At 37.7% G+C, this 23,070-nt stretch overlaps 1 protein-coding gene across 4 annotated transcripts in view; it reads left to right on the plus strand.

Moving 5' to 3' along the window:
• The window catches only part of TRMT9B (tRNA methyltransferase 9B (putative)), a 118,392-nt gene that overhangs the window by 14,228 nt on the left and 81,094 nt on the right, over nt 1-23,070 (plus strand). The window contains exon 1 of one of the 4 annotated variants that reach the window (XM_066995929.1): nt 20,883-22,371. The exons of the other annotated variants lie outside the window; for them this stretch is intronic. The gene's annotated coding sequence lies outside the window, so the exon portion shown is untranslated. Of the gene's footprint in view, nt 1-20,882; nt 22,372-23,070 lie in introns of those variants that run through there. 4 annotated transcript variants of the gene reach the window in all.

Here is a 23,070-nt window from a genome sequence, read left to right on the forward strand (position 1 = left end):
GCTGAAGTAGAGTTACACTGGTGGGTTTGCAGCAGTGGAGATCTCCAGATATTCCCACAATGTATGTAACATCACTGCAAAAAAAGTGACAGGACAAGAGGCACAAACTGAAATACTTAAACATAAGAAAAATCTTTCACTTGCAAGGGTGGTCATACCCTGGGACAGGTTGCCCAGAGTGGTTGTGTAGTCTCCATCCTTGAAAATAATAAAAACCTGAGAGGGCATGGCCTTGAGCAACCTGATGTAGTTGACACTCCTTTGAGCAGGGGGAGGACCAAATACCTCCAGTGGTACCTTCCAATCTCAACAATTCTGTTGTTTTAAGAGGAGCATGCAGTAATCCTTTTTAAAGTGGAAGACTGCACACAAAGTAGTAATTCTGTAGTGTATTGTTCTGGCCTCCTGCAGTTTGTGGTTCAGAGCCTTCTTAATATAATCTGTTGTCACATTAGTGACCGTTAATTATTACAAGGGTTGTAAGTGTAAACTACACATGCAAAAAAACAGACACCAAAAATCATTACTAATAAATAGCTCTAGTTGTGTCGTCAGTAAATAGAACAATTTTGAGTACCGATGAGACAGATTTTGATTTCTTTGAAGTCTGTAGTTAAAACTTCCATTGACTTCAGGAGGGTAGGGATTTGAACCATTTAATTTTATATCTGCTACAAAATATGAACTAAAGCAAATTGAATAGGCTAGTTGTATATTAAAGCATGTTATAAAAGCAAAATCTATGATAGTGGGAAGTTCATGTTACCGCTGCCTCCAAACATCAAGTATCTATCTCTGATCTGCTTTTTGCATGGTGTAGTAATTGCTGTGCACCAACTATGTGCATTACTCGCTGGCATGATGATCCATCTGTTTGGCAGGAAGGAAGAACTGTGAAGCTTCATTATTATTCTGTAGAAAGGCTTTTAAATGCGTAGAAGCAGCCTGGGAGTGCTCAGTTGAGGAATGGGCCCTCTTATATGACAAGCTGCACTTTGTACTTTGCTGTACAAATAAATTTCTTTTGATTTCTGATGTTTGGGAGTGGAAAATAATTTCTTGTTTGATAAATCAAACTCTGTTTCCAAAACAACCATTCAAATAATAGACTAAATATATTCGCTCACTAAAGGGATAGTTTCAAGAAAAGAAGATTAAAATTCTTGGAAAATCGGCAAGGCAGCTACAAGTGTCAGGTGATTGTATGGCCTTATGTAAGTGCAGTGTTTGGTGTCTAGCCAAATATTTCTAAAACTTATAGGGAACTTCTGTTCACATTCAGGCCAGCATAAATATTGAAAGCACTTCAAAAAATCAGAGAGCAGTGTTGGTCTCACTTTAGAGCTTCTTTTGGAAAAGAAAAAAGATCTGTATCAAAATAAATTTATTTACTGCAGGGAATTCTTATGTGGGATGATATGGTTAAAACAGGGGCTTGCGAGAAATGAGTTTTATTCCTGCCTTTCCTGTAGGCCTTTTATATCGTAAGGGACAAGCCGGTTTTGTGGCTCAGTTTGTCTTAACCATAACAAGTATATTGTGGTTATGTATGTTTGATATACAATACAGCATTGGAAGGGTGGTTAGTAGGTACATCTTGTATTTGCTGCACAGCTTGGAGATGTAGTGTATTAAAATAATTTTGTTTGCAAGTATCTCTGTTTTATGGAGAAAATCTCTTGGTGGAACTAACTGGGAAAAAGTCTCTGTAAATGTTTCTTTTTTTTTTTTTTTTTTAATTTCTCCAGTGCCACTTTTTAAGTGAATTTATCTTAAATAGGACATTTATTTGTATGGTGTGGTAGATTTTTTTTTTAATGAGTAATAATCTCTCAAAGACTGTTTTTCTTCCAAGGTAGTATCTGAAATGAAAACTACATTCCATAATATTATTCTTGCTCATCCATTCTTTCTTACCTCCTGCTTGTTGTTGGTTTTTTCCAGTTTATATCACATTTCTTTTTCATTTCAGGTTTGAAACTTTAAACTTGGTGAGATACATAACACTATTGAATTAATCTCTTTGACTCATGCAAATCTTCAGGTATTTAGAATTAGAAAAGCAAGATAATACGTTAGTAGAACATTGCTTGAAGTGCTGAAGAAACTTGGCTAAATGTGGTGAGTACTAATTAGGTGGAATTTTTCAGTCTGTCAGTCTTACAGATTCTTCTGATCACATACTGAACATACACAAAATAAGAGACTGGATATAGTGAATTCAAGAATTGCTTTCAGAATGATCCTTGTTTCAAAAGAGATTTGTGAACTGATGTTCAAACAGAAGCATAAGATGTTTCCAGATGACAGTAGATTGAAAGATGTCACAGAGGTCTCAGGAAAGGAAGTCAGAGTAGGTGAGAATATATTTGGAAATGTGTTAGCCTTAACTCAAAGTAAAAATTTGGACAACAGAGAAGTACTGGAATGCCTGCTAAGCTTCATTCACTGTCCTCACTAGGCTTTTAGCACTGTAGTTGCCCACTAGGCAGCATCAGGTGAATCACCATGAAAAACAAGCAAGACAGCTCTTCTTGAAGGAAAGAATACAGAATATGAACCCTTGCCGAGACAATCCAAAGCCATCTGTACATTTTTCTGATGAATGGTGTTATCATATTTTTTTTATGCCAAATGAGTAAGCTATTTTCACCACATGTCTACTCATGTCTACTCCAGCACATATTATATGGAAACTACTAAGCACAAATTTCAGGGTGATCTCTGCAATGTTAATTCATTCTGCCTGTTGGAAACCTATCCAGCAAGTTATGATTAGAGAGCTGATGCCGAAAGAAGTATAGGTCTTTGATGAAAGTCTGGGTCATCAAAACCCCACAGCTTTCCAGGAGCTTATAAAATGCAACTCTGTCCATCCCTGCCAAATTAGTAAGTATGTATTAGCAACCAGTATATCAATTACACGGAGATGTACAAGCTGAAAATGTATAATTAAGAAAAAAAAAAAAGAATGATGGCAAGTAGAAGAATGTTATGCAGGAGCATTTCAGAGAAGAATTTGAAGAGAATAAAGAGAAGAATTAAGATGTTGAGGTATATCCCTAGTGTTTTATGAAAACCTTACAGTACATCTAACCTGCTTTCAGTAAGGGAAATAACCTTATTTGTGTTGTGTTTAAATAATATGAATATGTATTCTATACTTGTAAGAAATCTTATATAATCTATAAAACATAAACATACTTTATCATAATAAAATAGTTATCATAGTTAAGCTATCCCTCAAAGAAGGCAAAGTAAATTAGCAAAGCTATTTTATCTAATTTAATATTAGCTTTGCTCATATGGGTAAAGCCTAGAGCTAGGTATTCTCAAAAAGCATTTGCTACCTCAGATGTAGCAGCTTGTAAGTTTTGGCTCACTGAGTGAGCTCCTTTGTGCAATGGCTTCCCATATAAAAAAGCCTATTCACAAATTTCCCTAAGGGCCGTAGAAAGCTAGAATGCATTATCCAGAAGTCCAAAGCCTCTGTGCAAAGGTACACTTTCTGGCCATTCTTGCTTATGCCTTGATAATGTGGTTTCAGTGGAATAATTTTAGTACTAGACCAATGGCTGTCAGAGAAGCTCTGTGGGAAGAGAATAATCACAGAAAAACTTCAGTTTTTCATGTCAAATAAATGAAAGCTGTTTATGGCAACAAAATATATATACAGTCACAGTTCGCATTATAAGATGAGTACATGGTGGAAACAAAGTGAGATGTTTGGAAAGAGTCCTTCCTGATTTTTGTGCTGTTTAGCTGTTTCTTGCTGCTTTAGCACGTACTAAATGCTTTCAAAACCAGAAGATATCAAATGGCATTAGCATATTCCCTCTTCATAACACTGGTAAGAGCAACATTAAACAATTCTGCCTTTACAAAGTAATAAAAGTAAGATTTACCATGAAGAATACCTGTGTTTCAAAATGTATTTAAATTATATCACATATTACATAGAATGGTCCTGATAAAAAGACCGATGAGTACCAGAGTTATTTCTGGCTTTAATAATTTTTGGATCATAAATCTCCCTATCTCAAAATATCTGAGGCACATTCCTTCAAATAAGAAATCTCCCTGTTCAACTCATACATTATTTGCTGTGAAGACTCCCATCGTACAGCTTTCAGCAATAGTGCAAAAGGACTTTCTGGAATTGTGTTGGTGTGACCTCAGTCTTTGAAGACATAGCTAGGACTTTGGTTATGCTTGTATCATATCAGTACATACTGGAAATTCTTGACTAAATTTTACACTTCATATTCATCTTGCATTTTGTATGTACCTTTCATCTCAAAATATACTTAGTAAATAATTTTTGAAGCACAGGAGGTTTTTTGCCCCCGCTCTTGGGTGGAAAACCTGCTCTATGGCCACAGTGTGACTTGTTAGGACAGGAAGAGCAATGTCTAATTGATATTCCAGTGCAATGCCTTGAGAGGCAAAAAATAAATCTTTACATGAGATTCAATTCTTCGCATTGCAATGGACATCTCTTCCAAAAACTCATTAAAACTTACGGAAATTGTTAGAGCAAGATTTTTTCATATGAAGAATGCTGCTTTCTGAAATAGTATTCTAATAGAAATATCACTCTGACGCTAATTGAGTAGAGGATCAGAGATTACCTCATGAATTACTTATGTCCCTTCCTGCCACACCTTTCTTCACATGCTTGTTCCTTTAGTTGGGTACACAGTCAACTAATGAAGTCTGGGAAAAATAAGTAAGAAAATAAGGAGATTACAAGTTGTAAAGTTAAAATGTATAAAAAGTTTGAACAATTTGAAATTTAATCACATTTACAACAAATAAAGCTAGCAGACTTTTATTATTTCAGACTCATAATGCAGTGATTTGTGTCTTGGGGTGGAGGAACTTTTTACAAATATTTCCTGATACTATCTGTCAAACTGTTGAATGATTTACTGAGTGGTTTCAGGGCTTGACTTTTGTACAGTTATTTAGTATTATTATGTCACTTTTTCAGCTGGAATTACCAAGAAAATTATTTCTCTTGGTATTTTTTTTTGGAATCAGTAATCTTTTTATTTTTCTTTTCTTTTCTTTCTTTCTTTTTCTTTCTTTTTCTCTGTCTTTTTCTCTTTCTTTTTCTCTTTCTGTCTTTTTCTTTTCCTGATGACATTTGAATTCCATCCTGGTTATATAAATGCTTTATTTATTTATTTATTTAAGATCTTTAATCATTTTGACATCATCACAGTCTTTCACAGGAACAGCTATATTGTCAGTAGCAGTACTGTCTGTGTCATTCTTTGCCCTGTTAATGACAATGGCTCTGCCTTGCCAAAGGGGAACTACCTTTTTCTTTCAAATTGCCTAATTAAAAAATAATAAAATGAAATAAAATAGAATAAAAAAGTAAGATAAACTGGGAACAATTTGTTCAAATCCTGAAGTTTCTGTTTCCATTCCAAAGCTGAACAAATAATTGTGTGCTCTTTTCTTCCAGCTACATCAGGTGGTCTTGCAGAAATAGTACTTGTCCAACAAACCGTACCTTATTTACCTGTCAAGTGATTTGTGTTCACCAATGCTGTGGCATAACTAAAATATGGCTGAAAAAACGTGACTAAAAGAGCTAGTGGTTGCATAAGAGCCGGTTAGAATTCTCTGTTAAACTTGGAAGATGAGTGGGAGTTAGTATCTAGTAACTCTCTGCTATACAGTCATGGGGGACAGATGTCCCTTTTCAGGCCCAGCATCTCTACCAGTGCAAGGCACTGAGTTGGAGTTCAGCTTTTGAGTTTTAAATGTACCAGGATGAGGGTTGCAGTTTCCTTGAGAAACATCCCTTAGCCAAAGTCCAAAAACATATGAAAATAAATGTTTTTTCAGACTAAGAATTATTAATCTTATTTTTACTGAATTCTTATTTTCCTGCCTACAATTCTAAATGTTTTCTCTGCAAACATTTATGACCCTGCTAGTTGCTCAGACAGTTGCATTCTGACAGCATATTTGATGTCCAAAAAGGTCAAAGGAAAAAGCATATTTCATTAGTATTCTGGTTTCACAAGTCATTTTCTGAAGTAATTTTGGTGAAAAAAATTTCAAACCAGAACCTTCTTGTGAGGCATCAAAAGCATCAATAAGAATTTATATTTGTAGTTTGTAACTTCTCCTGTCTACTGCTTTGTTGACTCAGAGTAGCTTTCAGAATTGGAGAACTGGATCTCAGCCATCATACTTACGTAAGAAAATAAAAAAAAAAAAAAGAAATTTGTTGATTTTCATTCCTCTGACAGCCTAGATTATTCTAACGATAACCTTTGTAACCTTTTATTGAAAAGTGCTACACCGAAGAAAGTCTACTTGTTAATGAAGCTTAGTTTACTTGTACTGGAAATTTAAAAAGCAGCTGACTGCTTCTCAAGCCTGAATTGTGTTACAACACTGACAAAATTGATATACAGAAGTAAAAGAAAACAGAACAAATACATAAATAAGAAATCCTGAAACTCAGATTAATTAAATCGTGATACATGGTAACTTTGTTAATTCATCAGGAAAGAATGTTATTCTTTTTTAACTTCATGAGCACGAGCCTGTTTCTCACATGCCTCTATAAATAAGTGTCTTTCCAGATGTTTTCTCTTTGTTGAAAATACTTTCGCTCCCCTCAGGGCATGCTACCCTACTAAATTAAACTGAATTTCCCTGCTTATTACAGAAAACACTTAGACTGCTGTGGGAGGCATACCGCATAGCAGGCATAACTTTTTAATATCAATTTTAAGAACTATTCACTTTTTATTTCAGTAGATCAGTGATGCTCTGTCTGATTAATCAAAAATGATCAGATAATTTAATTGGTAGTGATGTCTCTGTTAGTACCATAAGTTCCACTGACAGCTAAATGGTCTGGGTCTCTGAGGACAATTTCATTATTATTCTATTTAATTATTAATTATTTGCCCAGCTTATCCATACTTCCTATATCTGCAACTCCCATTTCTTTCATCTTGTGGTTCAGATTTACAATTCTTTGCTAATTTCAGATGTCATGTTGTCAACATTATCTCAGTCCATCTGTTAAAAACTGGACAATGTCTTCAACAGACAGAACAAATACAATCACAAAACTATTTCTGAAGAGGCTCTGTAAAGCTCTAAAGAGAGAACGGTGTATGAAATATAAGGAGTTACTGTGTAATTTAGAAAAAATCTAAATGACAATAAACTCTGATATACTTCCACATATAAAGCATATTTTAACCTGAGAGAATTCATTATTACTGTTTTTTATGGTGAAATACTGTGGTCACTTGGAAACTTAATAATTAGCAAAGAGTAATAACAGTTTTCATTTGGATGACCTGTTTGGTATGTGCGGAATTATTAGTAGTAAAATTTAGCTATGTTTAAGTTTAAATGTTCAAATCTGGGTCTGCTGACTACATTCATACCTGGAGAGTTAAATACTACAAACTTAAAATGTCTTTGCTATCCAGTTGGCCTGTACTGATGCTTGTGAAGTTAAGTAATTGTCACATCCTTTAAGTACAACTATCTTGCCTTGGCATAAGAAACATTCAACACATTTTGCATACACTATAAATTACTTTGGGCTCTTTCTAAAGAAATATGCTTTGGCAGAGTTTCCAAGATACACGCTTCCCTTATTAGTAGAACAGCTGAGGGAAATTAGGTACAAAACCACAAGATGTTATAAAGAGCTGTAAATACAGCTCTATATTTTATGATAGTGCCTGTGAAATCCTTTCTCAGGTGATACAGAGTGGACATGATGTAAGAAGACATTAAAAAGCGGCAAAGGTCCTATAGAACCATAACAGGAGTCCTTTCCGGGCATTCCCTTGTGTAGCGGCCAAGGATGTAGCTGCCTTTTGCAAAGAACTGACCTAAAGTGCTGTGTTGTCATAGGGCATTCAGCTCCAGTATATGGTCTTAGTTTGAATCAGTCACCAACCGAGGGAAAGGAAGGGATGTTGGGCATATATTTAGTTGTGATAAATTATTAGTGTTCATGTGACACTGACATCCATCAGATACTTTGAAGGAATGCAATGCAGTGGTTCTGCTGTGAGGATATGTTTTGGTCAGCAAGTTTGCAGGTGACACCAAGCTGAATGGTGCACAAGGAAGGGAAGCCATCCAAAGGGACCTGGCCAAGCTTGAGAAGTGGGCCCATGTGAACCTAATGAGGTTCAACAAGTCTAAGTGCAAGGTGCTGCACCTGGGTCGGGGCAACCCTGGACATGAGTATGATTCTATGTTAGATGAACCTGTGCTAATGCTGAGCGTGATTTGCACCATTTTAATCACGCCACTGAAGTATCCTGTAGGTAAGCCACATTACAACCTTACTGCTGTGGGCTGTGACTTGAACATTTTTCACATGTGAAAGAGTTTGCTTTCTGTTTCTATAGTAACTAACTGCTGACATTTTCACTAAGTGCTGTGCATAGGCTGAGGGTGTATGACTGTTATTATTATCTGCTTTATAAATTATGCCAGAAGGCAATGTAGTGTATAGTACCTAAATTAGCTTGAAATAAAACAGTTCATGATCTGGAGTGCTCCAGCTGTGGCAGCAGAGATGCTCAAGAGGTTTAATTCACCCCGTCAGAAATAAACTTTAGTATATGTAGAGAGATCATTGTGCGTTATAATTTAACTTTCTTGATCTGTTTACAGATAAACTAGAGTGGCTAAGTGGGCTATAATGCCCCCAGATCCCACCACTTCCCTGCATAGTAGACATGCCTTTTAGTTGGTGATCTAGTAACGGCAAGGAGAATTTGTATTCTCTTCAAAACTCGACTTCTAATTAAATTCTACCTTTGATGAACTGTTTCTGTTCAACTCATAAACATTCCTTTGCACATTACATATGTAGCACTAAATGTAATGACAGTTACATACAGTGAAGAATTACTCCATGACAGCATCTTATCTTACCTGTATTTGGAAGGCCAGAGGGCTTATGATTTAAATTCTGTGTCGCACAGAGTTTCTTAATAATGAATCTACAGAAATTGGTTTGGAAGAAAAGCTAAGTGTAAAAAAAAAATCAGAAAGTAAAATGATATTATATTTCCAAATATCATATTTAAAATCTTGCTGTCACTGTCTAGCTTGTGCCACTATGCCCCTTCCGTACCACCCAGCTGTGTGGGCTTAGGGGCTGTTGCAGCTGTTGATTTCCTTTTCATGATTTCTTTACTACCTCTTCCTTTGGGTCGGGACTAAAACATGAATGAACTCAGAGTAAAAAACGTGGGGGAATGACTGGTACTGTAATCAGTATTTCTCTGATGATATCTTTGCACCTTTTCAAGCGAAAGTAATTATGAAAAAAAATCTGTCTCTCCGTGTTTCTTGTCACCTTCTTGGTCACTATTTTACAACATGTGTTTTGCCATGATAACAGATTTCTTAACAGGCGATATTATGGATTGTGGCATAGCATGTTGTTGTAGAGCACTTTGTGCCTAAGTTAGGTTCCATACAGTTCCTTCTAGCATGTGCTGTGTATGTAGAGAAATGTCATGACCTAAACTATTCTGTTGCCTTGTAAGGAGGAAATAAGACTTCTTGTATTTTGCAATTCTGAAGTCAAAGTGGAATTCATGTTACATGACTTTTTAAATACAGTGGTTTTACAACTGTGGTTGACAGCTTGTTCTGATATTGGCGCTCCATAACACAAGTTAAATGGGTGTTTCAGAACCAGGGCAGTGTGTTCTGTGTCACGCTGAAAGTGAAAAATGGAGCTCCAGACACTGGAAGTTCCTGCCAGACTATACAGCTTGTATTAAATCATCCATCCCTTATCTTGATACTTTGCTGTAGTGGTGCTTTGCTCTGTTCTGCCCTGTGTAGGGAAAGTTAACAAAGATTTGTCCTTGCAAGAGAAGGTAATTAGGCTAAACAGAATCATTCTGATTTATTACTGTAACATAAAGGCACTGTAGAATCTGCTAACAAAGCAGATGGGAGAAGAATCTACAGTTTCTCTAATCCGTTTATGTAATCTTCAGTTTTTCAGCTCTATTTTTATGTAAAAAAAGAGCACCTCATCGCCTGTGCATACAATGTGCATGCACGCAACTTTTCCTATGTGCATCATTTAGAATTTTTGAAGTGTCAGGATTCATTTACATCTCTAAATACATTAATTGTGAAATCCCTTCTGACTGTTTGAAATTGACCTACTCCTAAACACCCTCAATTAATGATGGTTGTTGGATAACTTTGTCATCATCATTGGTAAAACAGCAGATGACAAATGATCAGACAGGTATTGCAATATTCTGGTAGCAATTATTTGTTTAATTATTAAGTGAGAATCTAGGGTATGGGCTTGTAGTACATCAGCTGCTTAGCTGTAAAGCCTACTTGTACAGGTAAGCCTCGGTTAGTTTGTACCTCCTTACTGCCTGCAACTTCCTTAAATTCTGTTAAGTATTGGGTGAGAGTTGCATAACATATAACAGCTAGCCTTTTATAAAGTCATACTCTAGATTATGCAGAGATAACATTTTGGAGTTAAGATATCAAGCATTTGTCAAGCATTTTGTCTGTTTTTCAGTCTTGCCAAAACCCAGAGTATCAAAGTCACAGTTCTGGAAGGCTTGGAAAAGAAGCTGGATATGATTTTAAACCCTGCTGCCTTGCTGACAAGGCATAAGCATAAAGCAAATTGGCAAGATAACACATCTGCAAATTAGTGGGTTCTGGCTCCTCCCAAGTTTCAGCACCGTTCCTATCAGACCTGTAAAGCAAGCTGAAAGAATTACCTTCCTCTAGGCACTAGGCAGCAGTTTCCAAGTCGGATTGCTCCACAATGCCTGCAGAAACTTGGTGGGAACAGCAGATTGTATCTTGCCTGGGGATTGTAATCTGCTGCCTAAAAAGATGGTGGTGACAGTCTGTTCCCTATTAAAAATGCAGTAGTGCAGTATACAACTTATATAATCATCCACTGTGAGGACTGTAATACAGCTCTACAAAGTGTGTCCTTACTGATCTCTTTTTCATATAAGCAGGGACAATAGCTCTAGGGTTTATCTGAATACATCTGAAGAATAAACATTCTTTGACTCATCAAGCTCACTTTTTCATTTACATTTGTACGTCAAATATGCAGGTTGAAAAGTGTCTGTTCTGGCAACTGATCTCCCTTGTACTAGGGATTGTACTGCCTTTCACTTGCAAAATCTATTCCTAGTCTTAATGGATATCAAGATATCCTTCATATTTGTTCCCTCTCATCAGGTATTTGTAAATCCATTGATGAGATCCCCGTGAATCTTCTCCAGGCTGAACAGTCCCAGCTCTCCCAGCCTCTCCTCATACGAGAGATGCTCCAGTCCCCTAATCACCCTTGTTGCCCTGTGCTGGGCTCACTGCATTACATTGATGTCTGCCTTGTACTGGGGAGCCCAGAACTGGATACAGTACTGCAGGTGTGACCTCACTAGTGATGAGAGGAGGGGAAGGATTGCTTCTCTTGACCTGTGGACAATGCTCCTCATAATGCAGCCCAGTATGAAGCTGACCTTCTTTGCCACAAGAGTGCATTGCTGGTTGATGGTCAGCTTCTTGACCACTTGGACCCCAGGGGTCTTCTCTGCAGAACCACTTTCCACCTGGTTGGCCCCCAGTGTATACTGGTGTATGGGGTTATTCCTCTCCAGGTTCAGGGCTTTGCATTTCCCCTTGTTAAGGTCCCTCTGAAGGGCAGCACAACCACGAAGTGTATCAGCCACTCCTTCCAGTTTGATTTATCTGTGAGCTTGCTGGGCTGCACTCTATCACATCATCTAGGTCATTAATGAAGATGTTAAACAGAATTAGCCCCGGTATCAACCCGTGGGTTACACCACTAGTGACTTGCCTCCAATTGGACTTAGTACTGCTGATCACAACCCTCCACGCCTGGCCATTCCATCAATTTTCAGTCCATCTCACTGTGTAATTATGTAATCTTTACTTTGTCATCTCGTCTATGAGGATCTTACAGGGTGAGCTGCACTAAAGTCGAGGTAAACAGCATCAACTGCTCTCCCCTCATCCTGCAAGTTAGTCACCTCACTGTAGAAGTGTATCAGATTGGTTAAGCATCACTTCCCCTTCATAAATCCATGCTGATGTTACACATTCCTGGTTAATGCCTATTTATTTATTGTTTTGATGAAAAAATAATGAAATGCTGAAGATTGACACAAAACCAATGGCCTTCAAAAACTTTTAGACTGCATAAAACTTTGTCCATCAAAATCATCTACTTTTCAGGATTGTGGATAGACCAACAAGAATGTGGGAGGCCATTTCTCTTTAGCAGGATATCTGCTTACCAGGAGTGGGTCTGGAGGACATGCTGGTGGTTATGTGTGGGCAGGTAAGATGTTGCCTACCAACCTAATCATGGGAGAGGGAGGAACTGAAAATCTGTCTGAGGATACCTCAAAGCAATGCCTGTTCTAATAGATAATTCTCATTTGCTTGTTAATCAAGGATGACAAAGTCATTACTGCTACTTTGTATTTTTTTCTGTCTTTCCCTCAAATGTCCATCTTCCTTCTCTTTTTAGGAGTGAGGAAGTCAGTACCTAGGTAGAAAGGCAACAGGGCAAAATGAGAATATGAGAATTTATAGATAATCCTGTTGCCTTTCATTGTCTTTATCTACTGAATGTACTCAGAGAAGTTGATTAGATGTGGCATATGTAAAATGAGAGGTCTAAGAGGAAAATTAAAGAACACTCTCAAAACCTTAGTGCTCTTGAGACCTAAGACTAGAAAAAAAAAAAAGACACTCATTATTAATACCGCACTATCAACAGTGTTGAACAGCCTGATTGCTGCACCTTTCAATTTTTGTTTATTTTTAGTCTTAAAATATTAATTATGATCAAAATTCAGTGTGATAGCCAAGATAGATAAAAAATCAATCTTCGCTTCTTGCCATGGCCTGAGAGAATGCTGGTAACAATTCCATTACACTGACTCTTCTGAGAACAAAGTCATCAAACTTCCTAATTCTTTCTTACTGTTCTTGGTTTAGCCTAGGCCACTGACAGTGTTTAAGTCCCTCCTTGCAGTTTATAGTTTGGCCAGTGAATTGGCCCATGTATTTTCAGAACTGGTTCTGAAAGTCCTTTATTGTTGTCATTATCTTTGTCCTGCCTTTTTTTTCAGTTGTTTAAGACTTGGCTCAATACTGCATTGACCCTCGTCCCCGCCCACCCCCCCCCAACTTTCTTTTTTCTTTTCTTTTTTTAAATTGTAAGCATTTTCCTGTTGTGTGAGGTTAATGTAAGTAATGCATATCATGTCTTCCACAAACAATTATTTCTTACTCTATTTCTTGCAAAGTGTCTACAGTCGGAGGTGGAGAGTTTATCAGCTGTGGTGAGGTTCTTTTTAGACAAATAAATAACTGAGAGCTGAAACCTCATCTGCTGTGAATATGGGTTTTCTCATGTCATGAGTTGCCTACGATTTTGAATGTGGGAGAGTGACTGGTAGTCTGAGGTCAGTCTCTGTGAAATTCAGTGCCTACCAGAAACTGCCTGAAACACGGAGTGTAATTTAACTGCTTTTTCTATTTGTGCTCAGTGCTGCTGTCTTTTAAGAGCGTTGGTGAGGAATATGCTACTGTCCAGCTAGACAATACCCAAAGTTTGTAGTGTGAAAGATCAGCACAAATTGTACTTTTTTTTTTCTAAGTTTAATAAGTTCAGAAGTAGCATAATATGCAGGCATTGCTTGCTGTTTCAGAAAGCCTAGCTAACTTTGCTTCAACACAGTCCTGAATGTTACAATTTACTGTTGTGACTACTACCATGCTTGCATACAAAATTTAATTTCCCTCTTAAGGAAACTTAATATGTTTGGTTCACATGGGTAGTTTTTATTCTAGCAGTAGTGGACAGAGTCATTGCTTCATGATGATTGCACAAAAGGTGTTGCTTTAATTCTTCCTCTAGTGCCCACAAACGTAAGAGTAATTTTGGAAACCTCATCCTGATTTAAAAGCAATCTCTGCTGATACTCGCCTTGTACTAGTGCTTAGCATTTTGATTGTTCAACATCCTGCTAAAGCACCCACAGTATGTATGAATCTTTTAGGATATATTGTAGTCTTCCAACTGTAGAACATCCAGATTTCTAATCTCAGATTTTCATTATCTGCTTTGGCTTGGTAGCGTTGGCACTTTTGTTTTTCTTTGGAAAGATTCTTCTCTCACAGCTCTATAATCAATTTTGATTTGTCATTTAAGTTATATTTTCCAAAGTGACATAGTTAGTTCTTACAGAACACCCTTCATGACTGAAGTAAAATGCAATGTAAATTTTGAGCTTCTGTTGGGTGCTTACACAAGCAGACTGCAATGTAACTGTTTTTTTACCTGTGTTTCTGGTATGGCAGGTCACTTGCTAAACAAAACCTTTAGCTGTAACTGTCTGTAATACTACGAGGATTATCTTGTTCTTCTATTTCTTTTGTTCGTTAAATGTTATAGCTTCCTTTCTGGATCCCTTTGTGTTTGTGCTCATTAAGGGAGGTGCTGTTTCTAGACATTCGATAATATTTTTCCTCTTGTATCTGAGCATCTTCAGAAGAAGGTGTTTCTTTATACAGTGACTTTGGAGAATCGTGTTCCTATCTATCTCTGGAGTACTAGATCATTTGGGAATTTTCTAATAATTGCTTATCCCTCGGCCCAGTGTGCTGTCTTGTTTGTGTGAATACTTCTTTTCATCATCCCTTAATCACAGTGCAGGATTAGACTGTACAGGGCTGCTCAGGAACTATTTGCTGATTCACCTTTATTTTGCTGTGTGAGTAAGATTATGCCTTCTCAAAAATCACACTGCGGTGTGGCGTGACACTTACTTTTTTATTGAAAAGTAAGGCTTCTGGAATGGATTATGCCCTCTCATGCACATCCCATTAGATACACCAGGGTATTCCTTTGTTTCTTACTGTTGATCTAAACCAGATGAAATCACTAGGATTTGCTTAACCAGCGTGATTGTCATTCAAGAAAGAGGTTAGCTGATGTGGCCATTTCTGTTGTTGCTGCCTTCAGCCAAAATGGCCAGACTCTTTAAGGAACCAGGCTGATGCCTACTGCTGAGTCTGGCTTAACAGCATACCCCTGGTTACTGCTTGTTCTGTCCTTGACTCACCGTGGTGCTTTCCTTTCAGCATTCTGTGCTTTTAGCCTTGCTTTTCTTCTAGCACTGTTTAAATTGTTTGGCTGTTGGGGCTAAGTTGGAGCTCTGGTTTGCCTGTTTTTTTTCTCCCATTCCCTTTTGCCAGAAAGTTTCGTGGATCTCAGATCCTTATTTGATCTAATTTATAACACCAAATGAAGATGAGAGGCACAAGTCCCTGTAGTTAGAATGAATACAAGAGCATTTTTCCACCATTAATCAACTCTAATGTTCACTCTGAGCAGTGCACTATTAACAATTAATGTTTTTAATTTTTCATTTGGAAGCCTGATTGGTAAATTTCTTGGATTAAAATCACACATGATGAAAGAAAGAAAGGCAAAAGTAAGCCCAGTTACCATTCCTGCTCCCATCTGGGAGTTTTGGTCTCCCTGAAAGTGTGATTACCCAATTTATTCAGAATAACTCCAAAGGAACTAGGACTTTGCAAAGACAATATACAGATGGTGGAAAATGTATCTTTTTCACTGATATCACGACAAAGTTAGGAGGATGTTTGCTCTCCTTTCTTGGAATCTGCCAATCTGCCATGGTCCCTGCTATTTTTATTATTATTTTTTGTCAAGGCAGCCCTGCCTTTGACGCTGATAGAGTTAGGATTTTATCCCACATATTTCAGAAAAACATACTCTGCAAGTGCAGGTTGCCTTACTATTTGATTTTTTTCTTTGAAAACCTTTCCATTTAAATGGAAAAACAGATGCATAATTTGTTCAGCTGCTCAACCTTGTCATCAGGAACATGCTCCAGGGATAAGCAGGGCTTAGGAAAGGTCAAGGGGGAGCGTTTGTGCAAGAGCTACTTTTTAATATACTGGTGACGTATCACAGCAAGATTCATTTCAGGCAGGAGCTAAGTGGGAGCTTGATACATCAGCTAATCTTTGACAGTAAGCTCCAATCTAAACTAAGTTGCTCAATCTTTTGAGGTTCAGTAATTTCTAGAACAGTATTTATTGCTTTTTGCAACGTTTGAGTAAATACACTAATAAAGATTTAGTAGAGGAAGTCCGGTATTCATAGTCTTTTTTTAAACCTCATGCAAATTGTAGTTGAACTACAATGTTAACTCTTAGTACCTTGACAGCTGCTTCATAAATATGCTTTCCTTGGCATAAGAACTTAAAATATAACATGTGTCAGTTATGCCTTGCATATTAACTGCTAACAAAGGATGTGACAGAATGGAACCTAGAGCATATCTGAATTAAATTTGGCATTGCTGCAGGAAGAAACCAGTTAATGTCCTTGCATAATGCTTATGTAATAGATTAAATTCTCTGCCTGACGATTCTGGTTGTCTCTGGTGGTATATAAAAAGCTTGCCACCTTGCTAGTACTCAATTAGCTCATTCACCACTAGTAAACTAGTTTTCCAGCTTATAGAAAGAAAGCACTTCCAATCTTCTAATTGGTTTATGCATATAATCTTTTCCACACCCTAACAAGTGCAAAAGTTGACTGGCTAACAGGATCAGAGAATAAAGTGAGGAGGGAAAACAACAACAACAAAAAACAACAAACAAACAAAAAAAAAACACAAGAAGAAACATCTAAAGTCAAGCTATATGAACAGCTTGTGTATTAATAGTACCATGTGTTATCCCTTCAGTTCTCTTTGTTCACTTGAGACATCAGGTAAATCTTAATATAGATGAAAAGGGATCATAGTCACCTAATAAAAAAACCTGTTTGATTTTTTTGAGATGTACAGTTGCTTTCAAACTCTCAAACTAGTTTGGTGATGTATATTACATTAACATTCTATGTATGTTCTTTACAATGTTTTTAAGGGATGTAAATAGGCTTTAGTTATTACTTGTTATCAGTTTTTAATAGGAAGCTGAAAAATTTATAAAATGTAAATTAGAAATTTTGTTAAAGATGAAATTCTATCTTCAGAAAGCACATTTAGTGATACCATTGCAAAGTTCAGTTCAGGGTCAGTGAGCAATTATGCTCTGTAGCCTCTTTTATGTCACAGTTGATAGCCCTTTAGGATATTTATCTGTAAAACACACACACACAAAAACAAAACTCAAAAACCGCAAAATGATATTTTTCATAGACCTATTAAGCAGGGTTTCTTGAAACAGACATTCTTCAAGCCTTTAGCTGTGGTCATTGTCAGGACAGGGACAAAGGCAGTGCTGTGACTGTCTTAGTTGTGTGGGTCCTCTCAGGGTGCAAGCTGTGAATGTCAGAGGCAGAAGCAGTGTATCTGAGAAGAAATATCATCCTGAGATTGGATGTACAACGTTCCAGGCCTCAGCTGCTTCTCCAGCCTTACTTACTAGTTTTATGACAACAACAACAAAAATAGCAATGCCTCTTCTAGGGTTAACAAGGACTATGGTGATTCTCCGCTATAAATTTTGTTACGCAGCCCCTTCCCTGACTTCCCACCCATTAAGTGTCCTACCATTAATAAAGTTTGGCATCCTGAGTAACCTTGTGACTCGTCAATTTGGCATACTCTCTCAATTAATGAGTGTGTCAGACCAGGGCTGGCTGGCTTCTCCACAGTGGAAGGTGAGCCAGAAGCTGAGCATGGCCAGGTAGGTCCACAGTGATGAGGCGGGGCTGCGTGTCAGCGTCAGGACGTGACTCTACAGGGCTGATGGCCAGGCGCAGGCATGGCTATGATGCGGCAGGATCCATGGCTCATCTGGGAGACATATGCTTGTGACTCAGCTTAAAAGCATCTTTCATGGGAAAGGGCAGTCAGCCCTGGTGGAGGCCTCCCCACAGTGTGGTCTGGAGGGCCCTGTCCACCATTATGTGGTCATTTATATCCAGTATTATGGAAAGGTTAAATATTCTCCTGCAGCGCAGAATGAATCATGAAGATTTCAAGGTCACACATAACTCCATCTGATGCTTCTGCACAAAATATTGCAAACAGGATCGATCCTAAAACACATTCATCTTCCATAATGCTTGTCATAAGGAAGAGGTCAGATGGGATTTTACAAGCCTGTATTCTGCCAAGCATTGTGAAGATCCCTCTAAACTGACAGAAAATTTTTCAGACTGCCAAATCCTCTTGTATTGTCATAGTTTCCTCTTGTACTGTCATACTTAATCTCTATTTATCATAGTTTAGCAGATATTCTGCTTTCATGAATATGTGGTGTAGTTTTTAATTTGAAAAAATGTTAAAATTGTACATTAAATTATATTTAAAGATTAATTGAAATCATTACTAGAAAAAGCAAAGTAAATTTCCAAGTTCATATGATGCAGACAATTCTGTGATGCTGTCATATGGTACAGTAAAGTATGACAAAAACTTTCTGTTTTTTAATTCTACATTATCATATCATTGTCATTGACAGGCATTTGTTTGGATGGAAGTCAAAATAAAAAGACTGGACTTTCCTTCTTCTAGTGTCTATGCCCTGAAGAAAGGGATTGGCACCCCTGAAAATTTTTTTGACACTCCTGAGAAGGAAAGACTTAGAGAGTGCCATATTTATTGTTTGTGACAGACAGAGATTTGTTTGAAATTCTTTGTGGAATTGCAATGAGAAACTTCAAGGGAAGTCCAACATACTGCAGATAGAAACCAATAGAAAATTACGGTTTATTGGATCTTATGACAAGGTGGTTTTCTTCTTAAAAAGTACATATTTTAAAATTTAACTGCTTTCTTAATATTAACCAAGCTAAATAAAATATTTTCTTTGACTGAAGATTTCCTTGTAGCTGTAACAAGCTGCCATCAAACAGGCAAAGAAATCCATGAAATCTTTGCTTGATACTCAGTCTTTTAAATTGCCCCATGATAAAAAGGAGGCTTAGCAGTGAAACATTTCCCTCTGTTCCTGTGCTTCCTCCATATCCTCCCCTCCTTGTTCTACCATACACAAATTCTAGAAAATGTGGTTCAAAACCACTGGATGGGGATGCAAAAGGGTCTATGGCACAGTCCCATGGAGATTTAAAAATCTAATCTCAAATTTCTGTAGGGCTAGCCATTATTAGATTTGTGGAGAGTAAGATAGGAAAGACCACAGTGAGGATTTTATCTATATGTCCTTCAGTATCGTGTAATTATACAGCTGTGTCCTTTTTTCCCACATTGCTGATAATTCCTTTAAGAAGATAATGCATCTGCCAGTACCAGCATGTACAGCGATTTGTGGATTAACATTTTTGTAGTCATGTTTTTTATCCATAGAAACACATGGATAAAAAAACATAGCTATAGAAACATATTCAAAAATACTTCTTAACCAATATAGTCTGCATTGTCCACACACAAAGCTGTAGTTCACCCAAATAGTTTTGTCGTTTTGATTCCTTTTGATTCCTGAATTTGAACTTCAACGATTTATTTCACATAGATTGTCACATTTCTCTGGCATTTGTGGAAGAATAGTAAAAAATGGTTACCGACACCTATGCCTTGCTCAAAAGCAGAATATTTGGACCAGCAGTGTCTGCTCCATTGCGCATACATTTCCATTTCTTTGTGTATCAGAAACTTAAGGATGAAAGATACCAACTTCCATCCAAATCGTTTTTACCACACCTAAACTTAAGAGGAACTCATTACTGTCTGTCATGAATTTTTGGTTCTTTCCCTCCTTCTCTTTCAGCTGCTAGTGTTAATTAGTTAACTGTCGTCTTAATGAGGTATTTGGAGACCTGTAAGGCCCTGTGCAGACTTGGTGTGCTACAGCTAGAGAATCAGATCAAATGGATTACTTTTCCAAAGTAAATAGTTAAACCAATTTTCAGTTTAGCGCATATTTATGGCTTATCTTAGTTAACAGTAATTCTGTAGAGTTGACAGTGGATTAGTTTTCTACTATAACTATGGCAACAAGAATGGAGAAGATGAAAATTTCTTTTTAAGGTGTAATAGGCAAGAGTCTTTTTTTTTTTTTTCCCCCTACTACTAATAACTCTTCAAAAGTCAGAACTATTAGCAATGTGTGATATCTGGAACATTTGGCAGTTTCATTACTATGAAATGTGTACTAGGGGAATCAGAAGATGATTAACAGGGGATGTTAAATGAGTTCGTGATTTGGAGAAATAGTCTACAAAACATTTGGTGAAACTGGTGTAGTGTAATCATAGAGGATGGCTCCTTGTTTTGTATGTGGTTGGAAAACAATGAAAACAATTAAATCAGTGCCAGCTTAAGCTTTTACAGCATGGAAGTAATTATGTTTTGATAGTAATTAGGAATGAAACATTCACAAATTCCATGTTATTTTAATAATAATTACAACAATGTGTATACAGTTCCCACCACATACAATTGAAAGGTCCATCTTCAAAAATAAAATTAGATTCCCACTGAATTGCTTCACTGAGGCTGATGAAACTTGAAGTGCTTTCCTTTATTTTTTCTCAAAATTAAAAGCTGTGTCATTTATCATGGTTCTGACCTCCTCTTTTAGCAACAGTTTTTCTCCTCTGAAATGTACGTTCTGTATGAGCTGGGTCTCCTTCCCTGTGTGCTCTTCTGCCCCATGCACAGATACTCTGGAAGCTCTGGATCTGTTCTCCACCATGGCTGCAGGGGTCTTTTGGCCATCCAGTGATGCCTTGTTCACAGGTGACTCTGTTCAACTAACTGGCATGGAGGAGAAAGCCCAATGCCTAAAGTCAAGGGATCCCACTGTCTTGTAACAGCTATCTTTGAGGATTCCCTGTGCAGTCAGCCTTTGACATCTCATAGCATGAGTGTGACCTTTCCCAGAGCTCAGGGAAAAAGAGGACCCCTGAAGGTTTATCACTCATATCTGGTGCTGTGGTGAAACTACTCCTTCTCACCAGGAAATTTTGCCAGAGAGATGATATTGCCACCAGGGCACCATTGCCACCAGGTCCCCAAAACTTCTGCTTTACTGCAGGAATTACAGAAGGGCTAACCAAACAGCGATTAATCTGCTGAGCAGTATCAAGAGTCAAACAATATGGTTCTTTATCCTTATTCAGCGGAAGACGATCAGGGAAGTCCTGTGGGAAACTAACCTTCTGGAGAGAGCAAACTACCTCTTTTTGGCAGCTGAGCTTCTGTTCAGACTGTTTATGGTGTTGAAGGCTAGACAAGTCATCTGTGAGCACCCAACAGTGGGACAGAAGGACATTGTCATCTCCACAGTTTGGTGGAGCAGAGATGAGGGAGGCAAGGGGAGGCTTGCAGGCAGGCTTAGAGGCAGAAGCTAATTTAGCATCCCTGCAGAACTGGTAGTTGAGAAGAAGGTGGGGGATGCAGGTCTCTCACAGAAGATCCCACAGTCACAAGCAGAAGCAATTCTTGTGCCAAAAGTTTCTAGCCTCTTTGCAGTCTCTGGTTTTAGGATTCCTGGAATGAAAGTGTGCAATCTCAGCATGGGATCCTAGGGAACTGAACCTACTTGCTTCAGGATGTACAGTCAGGTGGAGGGCTGGGTCTCCAAACACAGTGTCCAAAGCCTAGCCAAAGCAGGTAGACCTCACTTCCTTTCTTCTCACAGTGTTCCTCCAAATAATGAGTGCAATAAAGCCCAGAACATGCTGCGCTCAACTTGTCTATGCTCTGTACTCCTGTCTTACCTCACTGCATTCACCTAGGTCTGCTGGGGATGGTTAGGTAGTCCTTTTTCAGTGTACCATGCAGGGGGATAGACTAAATAATTTTTTGAAGTCCATGCAAGGGCTACGTGTCTGTTGGCTTGCAGGCCTGGACCATAAAACAGCTGGGACTCTCATCTCTGACAGCCAGTCTCTTTTGATGGGTGAATCCTTCCCTTGCTGCAAAATGGAACACATTTTTGTTAGCACTCTGACGATTTCAAAATCAAAAGTCTGCACCTAACTAATTATTTTCCCTGTCTGTTAGCCTTGTAGCCAATGGTAAATCTGGAAAGGCTCACAGCTTATGCTTGTGGCTAAGCCACATTTCTGTTTTGATGATTTTCCTTAAGATCTGGAGTAGCCTCTTTTGACTGGGAAGGCTTGAATAAGAATTAGGGGAATTATTCAAAATGGCGTTTGAGAAGAGGATCGATAGCTAAGACAGAGGGGGGATAACCATGCCATGTGTGAGTGAGGGAGCTTGGTCCTTGGGCTTTTTTGTTTTGCTGAACTTATCAGTAGGGTGCCTAGCAGTGACTACAGCATATGTTCAGGTAAGTAGCTTACAAATTAAGTTTTTGATATAATTGCTTGATTTTTAGTGTGTTGCAATTAATTTGTATTGCATATATAAGAAAATAGCTTTAATCACATTTGAAAATAAGTTAGTTTTAGATTCAGCAATTCAGATACTTATAGAAAGGCCAGGGCAGGTTTACAGTGCAAAGAAAAGGTTCCTCTTAAACTTGCTAGTGATTAAAGGATTACAAATGCCTAGAAATGTATATAAATGACACACATTTCATGTCTGTTTCAGGCTTGTTCTAAATTAAAAGTGTATGTGTATACATGTGTATGCATATAAGCGTTTCCTGGAATTTGAACAAGGAAATGCTTCATTTTGTGCTTTTTACGTACATATACTGAAACTATATATGCTATGTATGTATTTATGTATTTCACTAACACCATTAAATTTTAAATAATGGCTGCTGAATCTACTGAAGCAATAGAAATACTAGAAATTTGTTTGTTGCTCTAGCTTATCTGGAGCCTGCTGTCTCAGAAGGTCTCTCTCCATCTCTTATGGAGTAGTATTGAGTTGTGTATTTTGTTTGCAAGGTAAATAGCAACAGGATCGCTTCCATGCAATTAAAATACCTGTTGTGGAGGTGTGTCTGTTTTTTCTTGTGAGATGTTGCCTTGTAACTGAAAACATGCCTTTGGTGGTGTTACCCAGATTACTGGTGTTG

Source organism: Anser cygnoides, chromosome 4 (genome assembly GCF_040182565.1).
Source record: "Anser cygnoides isolate HZ-2024a breed goose chromosome 4, Taihu_goose_T2T_genome, whole genome shotgun sequence".
NCBI classification, from domain to species: Eukaryota; Metazoa; Chordata; class Aves; order Anseriformes; family Anatidae; genus Anser; species Anser cygnoides.